Here is a 13,325-nt window from a genome sequence, read left to right as displayed (position 1 = left end):
TTTGAACACCACGTATCTGTTTACATGTGAAGCTCCTGCAATTATTAAAACCAGATGCTATCCAGGATCCTCATGGAAATAAGTCTTTATGGGTAGCTAAATTTTCCAATTAGATGAAGCTTTATTATTCTAAGCTAAGAACTTTATTCTACTGATCTTAGTTGGAAACTTTGGAAAATAGGATTTGTATCCTGTTTTCCTAAATAAAAGGTCATGTGATTATTTAGGAACAACTTTATAAACACCAGTAAAATCCAGGGATCACTTGCCCCTGTGCTAACTGGCCCTAGACTGATGTGCTTTCATATTAGTAAACGGGATTTGCACTGCTTTTCTGTATTTTCCTTGTTATCACCAGCCCTTGTCTTCTCCTTTTATTTTGCTACCTCAAATCAATCATGAGATTAGAAGCTAGATTATAAATCTTAATAGAATTGTATATATTAAATATACATATTGTATAAAATGCTGATTTTTTAATAAACATGGCATATCTTTCCTTTTATTTAGGTTTGTTTGTATTTTTTTGTCTTTTCAGCTTTTATTGAAATTCCAATGTTAACATACGGTGTAATTTTAGTTTCAAGGGCACAGTTTAGCAATTCAATATTTACATTCAACACTTGGAAACACTGATTTTTTTTAAAAATGAACAAGCTTTGCTGCAGAGTAGTATTTCAAGCAAGTTGTTCAGAGGCCTTTTTGCTTTCCTCCCATGCTCTGTGCATGTGCCTTCAGCTGGCTTCCCTGGTGGGGCTGGGAAGGAAACAGAGGAGTGACTAGAGGATAAGTAGCATCTGAATAAATGAGTTAACCCTGAAGGCAGAACTCTAAGAATCAGACATATGACATTTCTTGGAATGTTTCAGTCTCCAATGCCCACTTAGAAGCATGGATGTAGAATCTATAGATGAGGGATGGGGAAGAATTAATAAGGGAGGAAAGAAAAAGCACTCATTTTGTGTGAGTTTAGTTACTACTATGCAATGATGGCTCAATTACTGTCACATATATGGTATTCTATGGGATTCAGATGCTCCCTGGAAACAATATGTCTGAGAGATAGAGATAGGAGACAAGAGAGAGACAAAACCATGTTGTCAGTGAAAATTATAAAACATACATTCTCAACAGAAGTGAAAACTGGCTCTCAGGAGGAGAAAATCCTATTTTTATGTATAAAGCACAGATAGGCATATACAGCAGATAAACAGATATACAGCATATGTGTGGTATTAAAGTTTCACAGGGAGTCGTATAGAAAAAAATATTTAAATAGACTCCTTGGATGGAGTGACAATATGAGAAAAAGGTTGAGACATGCCACTATAAAACATGAAATCTGAGACTGGCTCCTCTGAACGAAGGACAAAGCCTGGGCTGCTGGCAAATGTGGGCAAGAGCAGCAGGGCCAGTGGGTACCATTATTCATGTAACCACAGACAGCCCTGTCTTCCTCCCTAGCTTCCTTTCTCCTATTCACCCACACCACACCTTTTACTCCAGAGAAACCACCTACCTTTCTCCAAGGTGACATTCTATTTCTTGATGCTGAGCCTTTGAACCTGCCAGTCCTTTGGCCTGGGATTCTCTTCTCCCCCTTTCTTACCTGCTCTTTCATCCTTCAATATCCAACTCAAGCATCGTCTGGTCCAGGAAGGTTTCCAGATATGTGCAAAACAACGACAACAAAACTAACCAACCAACTAAAAAAAGCAGGATAAATTGACAACAGAAATGTTTTGCCATTGAAGGTTGCTGACTTTGAGCCAAGGCCAGGATGCAGTAAGAGACAGAGCCATATGATGATGTGCCGAAGTGTTCCGGGTAGAAACGAATACCCTGAAGTCAAAGCAGGTCATCAGACTCATGAAATGTCTCTGTGTAGCTGAAACCAGCAACAAAGAAGGGAAGTCACAGGAAATTAGGTGGGAAAGGTAATGGGGATCATATTATATGGGGCACTATAGTGTTAGGACTTTGAATTTTCTACAAAATGCCATGGCAAATTACTGGAGAATTAACAACAGGGTGTAGTATGGGCTGACTTACAGATTCAAGGCCTCCCCATTGGCTCCTATAAGGAGAACTGATGGCAGAGTTACAAAAATCAAAGCCAGGAGGACAGGCAGAATGCTCACAGGAGAGCGTAGGGAACACACCGATCACTTGGACTAGCATGTTAGTAGCTTAAATGGGTGAGTAATGGCCTAGAGTCCTGTGCCCCTTCCATTTTCCTGGAAATGTAGAAAACTACTCCCCAAACTACAGACCTCAGTTCAAGTACTCTAAGGTCTAGAAAGCTGGCCCAATCACCCCAGACTGAGGAGCGTCCCCCTTCTCAGGACTCTCACAGCTCTTTGCATGTTCTTCCAATTCTGCGCTTTCCTTATTCCACTGTAGTACTTACTTACATATCTTTCTTTCATATCAGTCTGCAAGCTCTAATGCTTACTTTTATGTGTCAACATGAGTGGGCCATAGGGTGGGTCCAGGTACTTGGTTAAACATTATTTCTGATATGTCTGTGAGGGTGTTTCTGGATGAGATTAATATTTGAAGTGGTAGACAAAGTGAAGCAGATCACCTTCCCCAGTGAAGGTGGGCCTCATCCAATCCCTTGAAGGCCTGAACAGAATAAAGGGCTGAATAAGAAAGAGTCCTTTCTCTCCACCTGACTGTCTTTGAGCTGGGCCATTGGTCTTCCCCTGCTTCTTGCCTCAGCTTCACACTGGACATTATCTCACTGGATCTCCTGGGTCTCCAGCTTGCTGATGACTTCAGGTCTTATACTTCTCTGCTTTCTTCTCAGATTTCTTCTGTTAAACCTCTCTATATCTAGAGTAAATCTCTATATCTATACCAATTTCTTACAGAAAATCTCTCTAAATATAAATCTATTCTATATCTAGGCACTCTAGTGAGTCATCACTTCAGAACTTTACTCCTTAACAGATTTCCTTGGCATAGTTTTGGTGTGGGCATCCAGTTGTTTTTTTTTTTTTTTTAATGTGCTCAACCAGAAAGGCCACGTGCATGTGGTTGTGGCAAAGTTACAGTTCTGTGGTTTCATGTTAGTTACCTAATAATTACTGTGTACTTAGTACCACTTGCTGTATGTTACCAAAACTAAAGATATTTACCCCAGACTTCAAAACCTGTATTCGTTTTTTAAAAAATAACATCTGATAGAAATTAAAAAAAAATAATAGGTCTATATTTCCATATCCTATTTGCTCTGTTTCTCCGGAGAGCCCAGACTCATACAAGCTCCTTGAAGGAAGGCTATTTAATCATCTTGTGCTATAGGCTAAATGTCTGTATCCCCCCAACATATGTTCATATGTTAAATCCTTCTCCCTAATGTGACAGCATTGAGAAGTGAGGTCACTGTGGGATGATCAAGTCATGAGCATGGAACCCTCGTTTATGGGATTAAGTGCCCTTATGAAAAAGACTTCAGAGAGCTCCCTCTCTCCTTCTGCCATGTGAGGACACAGTGCCTATGAATCAGGACACCAGATCTGCCAGAACTGTGATCTTAGCGTTCCCAGCCTTCAGAACTGTGAGAAATAAAATTCTGTTGTATATAACCCACCCAGTTGACGGCCATAGTACTGGCCATAGAACTAGCTAGAAAGTGACTGCAGTACTGTCAAACTCATCTCTCTAAAGACTGAGGCTTCTCTTGTAGCCGTTTGCCACTCTACCATAATAAATATTTTGTTCTTGAGCCTTGGAGAGAACTCAAATTGGTTTGAGATTAAAATTGGATTGAGTGAAATTATCAGTAATTACATAAACATCTTGTTCAGTCTCTAGTGACACATCCTAGTGCCTCTCTGCTATAGTTTTTCTGGTAAAAGAGGCACTGGTTTGGGCCAAAGCTCTCTGAGGCTGAGGATCACAAGAGTGCCCTTCTTGGGTTTGCCAGGAGTATGGCAGTGGAGTAGGTCAGCCTCAATGGGCCTTCAAGATCCTCTGGAGCAAATACACTGTTGATCATTTTCAACTAAAATTGTCCTACCCTCATCTATAGCTGAAATGGCTGCAGGCCTACTGTTAGTTTAATCAAAAAGCATTATGGTTTATTTGTCTAGTTATAATAATAAATCTGTATTCCTCTATTCACACAGACATCCTTTGAAAGGATCACTTGTGCTTTTAATAACTAACTAAATATGATTGATGCACAAAGCACAATGACCTATTGGACACCGCCACCTCAAAGCATTTTTAGAACAAAGCCAAGTGTAAATGAATACAGAAACAAGCAACCTACTAAACCCACAACTTTGGCTTACCTACCACAATGTGCTGATGAAGCTTGGCAACCACCAATGTGCAAACATTTTCCCAAGAGAGACACATGGGAAGAACCACCGTCTGCCAAGCATGCTCAGTGAAGATAAGCCCAATGATTTGTACACAGAGAGCTTCTCCCTCTTCAGGCTGACAGGATATTCTTAAAATTATTTAGCAGAATTTTTACCTTCTCTCTTTTCTCCTGTAAAAGACATGGGTGTCTCTTTGTTTTCACCCCTTTGTTTTTTTTCCTTGGCTGACACTGGGTGTTGGGCTGCTCTAGAAAACTAGGCAGAAGAGGTGCGTTGCTTTTTTCTTTTGGCTTACACTGTGTTACATGGACAGCCTTGCTCTCATCACCTCCTTCCTCCCACCACTCCTCACCTGTGATTTCAGAAAGCCTATTGTTTTTATGTAAATCTTAGAAAGTCTTAGTGAATTATTCCCAAACACCACAGCAAACATTAAGAATACAAAATACTAGCAAGGAGGCTGTGACTTTCAGGCTGTGATTTTGCTCAGAATCAGTGGGCTCATTTTTCTAGTCTTTGTTGTCCTTTCAACATACGCCAAAGAAATCTCTGGTCTTAAAGAGACTGCTGTGTTTGCAGATCAGAGGGGGAGGTTCACAGTGTTATTCTGAAAATGAAGGAAAACTCTCTTCCCAAGGCTAATGCACCACAGATTTTTATAGTGTTCCTTGACAAGTGGGATCTCATAATTTGTAACTTTTTTTCTATTGGTCAGGGTCTTTTGTGGCCGGGGACACAGAAAAAAAGGGTAGGAGGGATAGAAGAAGGTATAGAATCTGAGCTGGAAATGTACCTACTCATGGAGGGCTGGCCCATGTTGGGAAGTTGGTAAAAGAAGGAGCCTCAGCTGTACTAGCCTCTCCTTTTAGAAAGTGCCCTCCTTTGTCCTCCCCATCCCAGAGGTGTCTCCTTCCCATTCCTCAGGTTTTCTCCAGCTTCCCTACCAAAGCCTCTTCTTGAAGTCAATAGAAATTATGACAGAGAGGAATGCTGGAGACAGTACTCAAATATAATCAGCTAAGTCCTAGTCCCAACTTTACCATTTACTACTGGTTTGACTTAGGGCAAAAGATTCAAATCTGGCCTCTGTTTCTTCATCTATAAAATGGGGATCTCTTCCAAGCTCACTTCACAAACCTATTTTTAGGATCGGGTAAGAAAAGGTTTGGTGTGTTCTACAAAATCTAAGTACTGTGCAAATATGAGACATGATCAATTTCTACTTGATTATCTTGCACGTGGTACTCCGTGGATACTGTGAATGATTGCTAAATGACTGTACTGTCTCATTTGACAAATGTTATCATTCTGAGAGATTTCTGCAATTCCACAGGGGTAAATCTGGCATAATTGGAAAGGGAAACTTAACCACTAAAGTCATTCTTTCTCAATCAAACTGAATAATCAAGTTGAATAATCAAATTGCGTTGTTAAAATCAATTATTAGGTACCATGGGGCTGGTACATGGTTAGCAACCTCAAGCTGAAGACCAATCTCATCATCTTAATGGGACTGGTGCTGTAGTCACTTACGGATCCATTACCAAATAGTTCTAACCTTGTATGGGTTCCATTATATACCAGAGAAGCTGGAAAATAAAACAAAACAGTAAGTTACATTTCTAACATTGTCTTGAAACCATGGCAGGCATGTAGCTTATTTACCAATCAGTAAGTAGAATGCACAGTGAGGTTTGGAACCAAGAGTTCAGTGCATAAAGTAATGCACAGGGGCCCTGTGGCAAGCACAGTGGTGAAGACATCTGGGTTTTCAGGAGAAACCATGGAAAATTTCTAGCATCCCATATCTTGATTTGCTTGACTGAGATATTGCTGCATTTGACAGTCTACTTAGGGACGCCTGGGTGGCTCAGTTGGTTGGGCAGCTGCCTTCGGCTCGGGTAGTGATCCCAGCGTCCTGGGATCGAGTCCCACATCGGGCTCCTTGCTCCGCAGGGAGCCTGCTTCTCCCTCTGACTCTGCCTTCCACTCTGTCTGCCTGTGCTTGCTCTCGCTTCTCTTTCTATGACAAATAAATAAAATCTTAAAAAAAAAAAAAAGAAATGACAAAATGATGTCTTCTTCCATTAGGGATAATAGGAAATAAGAGTCAGATACTACAGCAATTAAGGATAAATAAAATTATAGATTGCGTCCTTGAACAATACCAGGGTTAGGGACACATAACTCCCCCAAAACTTTGTAAGTAGCCCATTGTTGACCAGAAGCCTTAGAGATAACATAAACAGTCAGTGAACATGTATTTTGTATTTTATATGTATTATATACTGTATTTTTATACTAAAATATGCTAGAGAAAAGAAAATGCTATTAAAATCATAAGAAAGAAAATGCATTTACTGTACTGTATTTATTGAAAAAAAATGTAGGTATCAATGGACCCATGCAGGTCAATCCTGTGCTGTTCAAGGGTCAACTGTATTTTTGTAAAACAAATCTTGTGCCAATGGAAAATTCTACTTGCTACCTCATCTGTCTTGAAGATGGTTCCATATCAATACATGTAGATTGATCACATTTTTTTTTAACCTTACTTTTAAGGTATATTGTGTTTCTTTTCTACTTAGGCAACTCCATATATCATTGAAAACTTGGAAAGAAGTTCTTTTAGTAGCTGCACAAGATTTCATTGTATGTATACACCACGATTTATGGATCCATGGCTTCATTTTTACACATTTCTGTAACACATTTTTGCTATACTAAAAACTCTGTGCTAAAAATTCTTTTGACATTTTGAATTATTTCCTACAAAATATCCATCATCAAGTTTTATGTTAATACTTTCAGTCATTTCCATATTCCATAGACTTAAATTTAAGAAAAGAAAAGCTTTCCAAAGAACATTCCTTAAACTAACAATCCTTATTTATAGGAGAAATTGGAAGTGAAGTATTCTCCTTTTATAGCATCCTACAATATGAATTCTACAATAGCTTTTATTAATATTTATAGTTTTCCAGAAAATATTTTATTTGCCCTTTGTTAGACTCTGCTATAGGTGAGTTCAGAGAGAAGAGAAAACCTATAAACTTTCTCCATGCTGGCTGTCAGGACCAGGTCAGGAGTCTTGACCCCATGGGCCTCCTTGCTAAAGGAGTCTAAGCTTTAGCTCCTTCTTCAGGAGCTACCTCTCACCCACCTTACCCTCCCTCCACAACCCAACCTGCCTTCACCCTTACATTCCTACCCCTCAGGAGACTGGGCCTGCAGGAACAAATCACTCCTGGAAGGCCAATGCCATAGGCCAGGTGTCAAAGTCACTGTGTGAATTTCTGGAGAAACAGATATTGACAATGCCATTGAAATGGACAATCTGGGGTTGCCTGGGTGCCTCAGTCAGTTGAGTGTCCGACCCTTGGTTCTGTGTGGGTAGTAATCTTGGGGTTGTGGGGTCATACTCTACAATGGGCTCTGCACTCAGTAGGGAGTCTACTCAAGATTCTCTCTTTCTCTCTCTCTGCTTCTCCCTCCATTCACCCCCACCCCTCTCTAAAATGAACAAATAATTTTTCTTAAAGGTTTTATCTATTTATTTGACAGACAGAGATCACAAGTTGACAGAGAGGCAGGCAGGAGTCGGAGGGAGCAGACTCCCTGCCAAGCAGAGAGCCCAATGTGGGGCTCCATCCCAGGACCCTGGCATCATGACCGGAGCCGAAGGCAGAGCCTTAACCCACTGAACCACCCAGGCGCCCCAAATAATCTTTTTTTAAAAAAGAAATGGACAATCTGACCATCAAGCTGGTTATCAAGATCCTTCTGGAAGTAGTACAGTCAGGCAGTAAAAACACCAAGCTGCTTGTCATGAGGCGAGATCAAACCCTCAATATTTGAAATCCTTAAGACACTGAAAAATCCTTTGTCAAAACTGAAAATGAAAAAGAAGAAAACAAGAAAACAAAAGAAAGCATCATGGTGAATAAAATCTTGCTTGTAGCAATTTAAAAATTCACATTATAGATGATTCTCAAAATGAACTGCAGGCCTTTCCATTCCATTTAGCCACACTATCCAAGTGTCCTACAATAAAGTTCCATATTTTTTAACTTTAAAAAATTAGAATTAGAGGGCACGTGGTTGGCTCCGGTTGGTTAAGCCTCTACCTTCGGCTCAGGTCATGATCCCACCACGGTCCTGGGATTGAGTCCCACATCGGGCTCCCTGTTCCGTGGGCAGCCTGCTTCTCCCTCTGCCTCTCTCTCTGTCTCTTATGAATAATTAAATAAAATCTTTTAAAAAATTAGAATTAGAGACTGGAGGGTGGGAGCAGTCTGCCGGCGCTGGCGCAGGGTCGGAGAGAGGAGGAGTGAGGACACAAGCAGGAAAATGAGGAGAGAAAATAATGACATGATGATAAAGAGGGAGGAGTTAAGCAGCATTTGGCATCTAGGTGTCTTCCACAGACTTCTTTGAACAACCCTGTCTTTTGTAGGATAATTCTGAGAAATTGAAAAAACAAAATAAAACGACAACTTTCAGAGTCTCTTCATTGTTTATTTGGTTGATTGGGTTCATTTTTGTTTGCTGATTTGTTTTTTAATTTCAAGGGTCGTTCTTTTCTATTTTGTTTTGTTGTAATGACCACAAGCTTTCGGTGGATTTTCTTTCAGATAAAGCATTTCTACTTCTCTTCATCTCCTTTTGTTTCCCTGTGGCAGATGCCGCGGTCGCATAGCTGATGGCATTGATGTCAAGGCTGTCATGATCACAGGCCACTCATGAGGCAAGGGTCTGACTGAGTGGAGAAGCGCTCTGGCCTGCGGCTCTGCCATGCTGTAGCACAGAGGCTAACTGGCTCTCAGGGAAGACTTCAAATGTAGGGTTTTATTGGAGGGCTTTTTTTTCTTCTACCTTCCCACTCAGAGCCTTCCTCTGACTCTATCTTCTCTCAAAGTGCTTATATTGATGGCAAATAAATCTCTACCTCCTGTCTTGACCTCTGTCCCTGGCTTCCTCACTCTCCCCTGCTGTCTGAATGTTTTGCATTTTGTAAGCCAAGGCGCTCTTTTCTATGTCTTCACATGTCTGAGACTGACAGGCACAAAATTAAGCAAGTTATATCTGCTCATTCACAAAACTTCAAATTTAGCTCTTTCCCAATTTCATCTTCAAGGTAGCAGCTGTGGTTGCCCCAGTTCAGCCACTGACGTGCAACTCTATCCATGCCCAGGAACTGCACACCCTCGAGGTGACCAGCCATGTCCCCCTGACCAAGGCTCATGTAGCCTCACTGGAGAAGATTGCTCCAGAAGATCAAGAGGTGCTCCTGGCAGGCACGCCCCTCGAGGCTGAGGACACCCTGGGTCAGCGTGGAGTGGAAGCTCTGACCACCCTAGAGATAGCGGGTCGCATGCTTGGAGGAAAGTCCATGGTTTTCTGGCTCATGCTGGCCAAGTCGGAGTGCAGACTCCCAAGGTGGCCAAACAGCAGAAAAAGAAGAAGGCAGGCTGAGCCAGGTGGTGGATGCAGTTCAACTTTGTCAATGTCATGCCTACCTTTGGCAAGAAGAAGGACCCCAAGGCCAACTCTTAAGTCGGTTGTAATCCTGGCTTTCCCTGATAAAGACACTTAGTTCAGTCAAAAAACAAAAACAAAAACAAAAACAAAACCCACATCAAATTTAGCATATCACATTTAACCGTTTTTCCCCAAACCTGGACTTCTTCCTGAGTTTTCCCATTTTTCATAAATGCCAGTCATACCCTGGATCCACAGGGAATCTAAATCATTGTTGTTCCTTTCTTTCTACTTTCTGTATTCAGTTTGGAAGCAGGTGTTTTTGATTCTTACTTTTCCGCCTTTTCTGGATCTATATACTCCCCGGAAGCTCCCTACCACCATCCTGGTTTGGACTTTTTACTATTTTCATCAGTACTGTTACGATAGTTTCTTGGTTTACTTTCCCAACCACAAGTCTTTAATCCGTCTTCTATATTGCTGCCAGATTTCTTTTCTGAAGAAAATGTAAAACAGGAGTCTGAGGGTGAGAGCCTATCCAAAGTCAGATTTGTCTGCATTTGCTTGGTAATTGCATAAGGAACTCAAGATTTTAAAAGGGTATGGTCACCAGAAAAGTAGGGAAATTCTCCACAGTTGTGGTAGGCAGCTTTTAAAATGGCCCCGATGATCTTTCCTTTCTGGTATTCATGCTCTTGTATAATTCTCTCCCCTTGAATGTGGGCTGGACCAGCTGACTTGTTCCTAACACATGAATATAGTAAAATGATGAGATGTTGCTTCAGAGATTCATTGACCAAAAAAAAAAAAAACTATGACTCATCTTACTGGTTCTCACTCACTCTGTCCCTCACATGCTCTGAGAGAAGCCAGCTGCCATGTTGTGAGCTGCCCCATGACAGGCAAATGTGATAAAGAACTGGTGTCTCAGGAAGAGACCGAAATCTTGCCAATAGTTATGTGAGTGAGCTTGGAAGTAGAACCTCCTCCAGATGAGCCTTGATATGACACCACAGTCCTTGCCAACACCTTTATTGCAGCCTGAGGAGGAACCCTGGGCCAAAGGACCCAGCTATGTCATGCCTTGACTCCTGACTGACAGGAACCATTAAATAATAAATGCTTATAGTTTTAAGCTGTTGAGTTTTGGGATAATTTATTATGCAGCAGTAGATAGCTAATACAACAGCTTAGTGTGTGTGTGTGTGTGTGTGTGTGTGTGTGTGTGTGTGTGTGCGTGTCTCCAGATTTTATTTTATTTTATTTTTAAGTAGGCTCCACACCCAGCATGGAGCCCAACACAGGGCTTGAATTCATGACCCTGAGATCAAGACCTGAGCTGAGATCAAGAGTTAGACACTTAACCAACTCAGCCACCCAGGTGCCCATATCCAGATTGTTTTTTAGCTTTCTCCTCTCCCTCTACATCACATAGTAGGAGCCAAGGGGGCAATGGGCTGTGATAATTTTTGGCAAGGCCCTGAAGAGGAATAGCTTGCTGCCTCATGGACCAAGTAATAGAGTGTGGCATATGATGGGAGGAGTCTCCCCTTAGTAAAGGAAATGGGAGGAGTTAAATGCATCAGTGGCACATCAAAATCAGGAGACTGGACTATGACTCGGGTGCCTTTTCTTCATCAGAAAAGAGAGGTGATATCATGGCAACAATGCAGGATACATGCAGCTATGTTGGGGTCCATCATGAGGAAGTGGAGAGAACACAGGATAAGCAGAAAAAAACAATTAGAATTACTTATGATACACTCTGGAGTCTTCTTTAATGATCTGAAAAGAGCTGCTACTAAAGCCGGAAAGCATCCTGTTTCTTCTGTACCATTAGGCCACAGCTCATTTTCCATGTAGGCGGAAACACGGAAAATACAGACCCAACCTGCTTCCAACGTGTCACTTCACTACTTCTGTTGCTTGCTTTTGAACACCCCAACATTTGGCTTCTGCATCTATTCCCTGTCTTCATTTTAGTCAAAGGGATGTGCTCACCCTCTTATAATGCTCTCTATTCACCCTCGCTAGACTTCCCACTGAATATGACTGCCTTTTCCCTTCTTATTGAATGCCCATCCACTTGCAAAGCTCAAGGGAAATCCCAAATTCTATATACCATCAAAAGATTTAAACAATGTATCTGTATCTGCCATGAAGTTACGGAATATCAATCTACTAACTGAGTATATATGCCAGTTTATTTAGAACACAGCTGACATTGGCTGCACGTTCTCAGAGATACACCATATATGTATTGTATGGACACTCCCCTTAAAGACTCTCAATCTTATTATAAAGACAAAATCTTCCCTGTGAAGCAACCAGAGAACATAGACAATATAAATATATTCTTAATCCTTCTAAAGCAAGTCAAGTTGCTGCTTAGACGTGCTTACCTCTTGAAAGGAGAGATTAAAATGGTTTTTGTTGCTTCAGAGTAAATTTCTCCTTCCACCCTCAACTTGACATTGATAATAAATGGGAACTTTTAGGTTCTAGTGATGGCACAGATGGTTGTCTGGAAATTGGTCCTTCCTTGAAGCTCACTAATCAGAATTCTTCCTGTTGAGTAACTCAATTCTACTGCTCTCAGCTGTCTGTCACCAAATCCAGATGTCTGCATCTCAGAGAGGGGTCAAGGGGAGCAGAGGTATGTCAGTAAACTAACTTGGTCAACATATAAATTTAACATCATAACTTGTTATGTGATGCCTGCCAACACATTAATACAAACTATTTCCTAGGCCCCTCCCCTAGGCCCATATGAATTAAAATGCAGAAAGTCTATTAGTCTTTAAACTTGTTTCATAGCATGATTTTACTCTGTCACTGAATACTACTTTATTTCTTATAACTTGTCTATCACGCTTGTCCCTGAAAAAGAATGTAACTATATCTGGGAATAATTGCAAGGTGTTAATAATTTCAAAATAGGATAATACTTTGAAATATCACCTGATACAATCTTTACTTATGATAATCTTATTTTAATGTTATTGTCCAACCCTTTACCCAACAAGGATGAAGCGACCATTCCTTCAGAACATAAGCAGAACCAGCTTTAGGTCTCAAAATAAACTTTTAAAAGTTGGGTACAGAAAGTCATGAAAGTACAGGGCTTCCTATAACAACAGCCTTGCAACTGAGAAAGAAAGGATTTTCTAAATTCCTAAACCTTCCTTTTAAAGGTCTGGAACCACAAAGCACAGAGATTTGCTACAAACTATGGGGGAGAAAGGATGTACATTATGATCTTTTTAGAGGCAATTTCCTGTTGTGCCCTGCTGGTAGCCTGGAGAATGAGGAGAGGGGACAGAAAGGAAGTGGGTGTAGTGCCTGTATAGTATTTTGGCCTTCTCTCCTCTTCTAAGGTGGAAATCCTGAGTGGGAACTGCGAGAGGATGAAGGGAAGAAGTAGAGACATCTGAATGCAAACAGGACTTACACTTTTCTTCCCACTGGCACCAAAGTGATCTCTGTCGATTGACATGGGGTGAAACA

This window comes from Mustela erminea, chromosome 11 (genome assembly GCF_009829155.1).
Source record: "Mustela erminea isolate mMusErm1 chromosome 11, mMusErm1.Pri, whole genome shotgun sequence".
Classification (NCBI taxonomy): Eukaryota; Metazoa; Chordata; class Mammalia; order Carnivora; family Mustelidae; genus Mustela; species Mustela erminea.
This window is presented reverse-complemented; position numbering follows the sequence as displayed.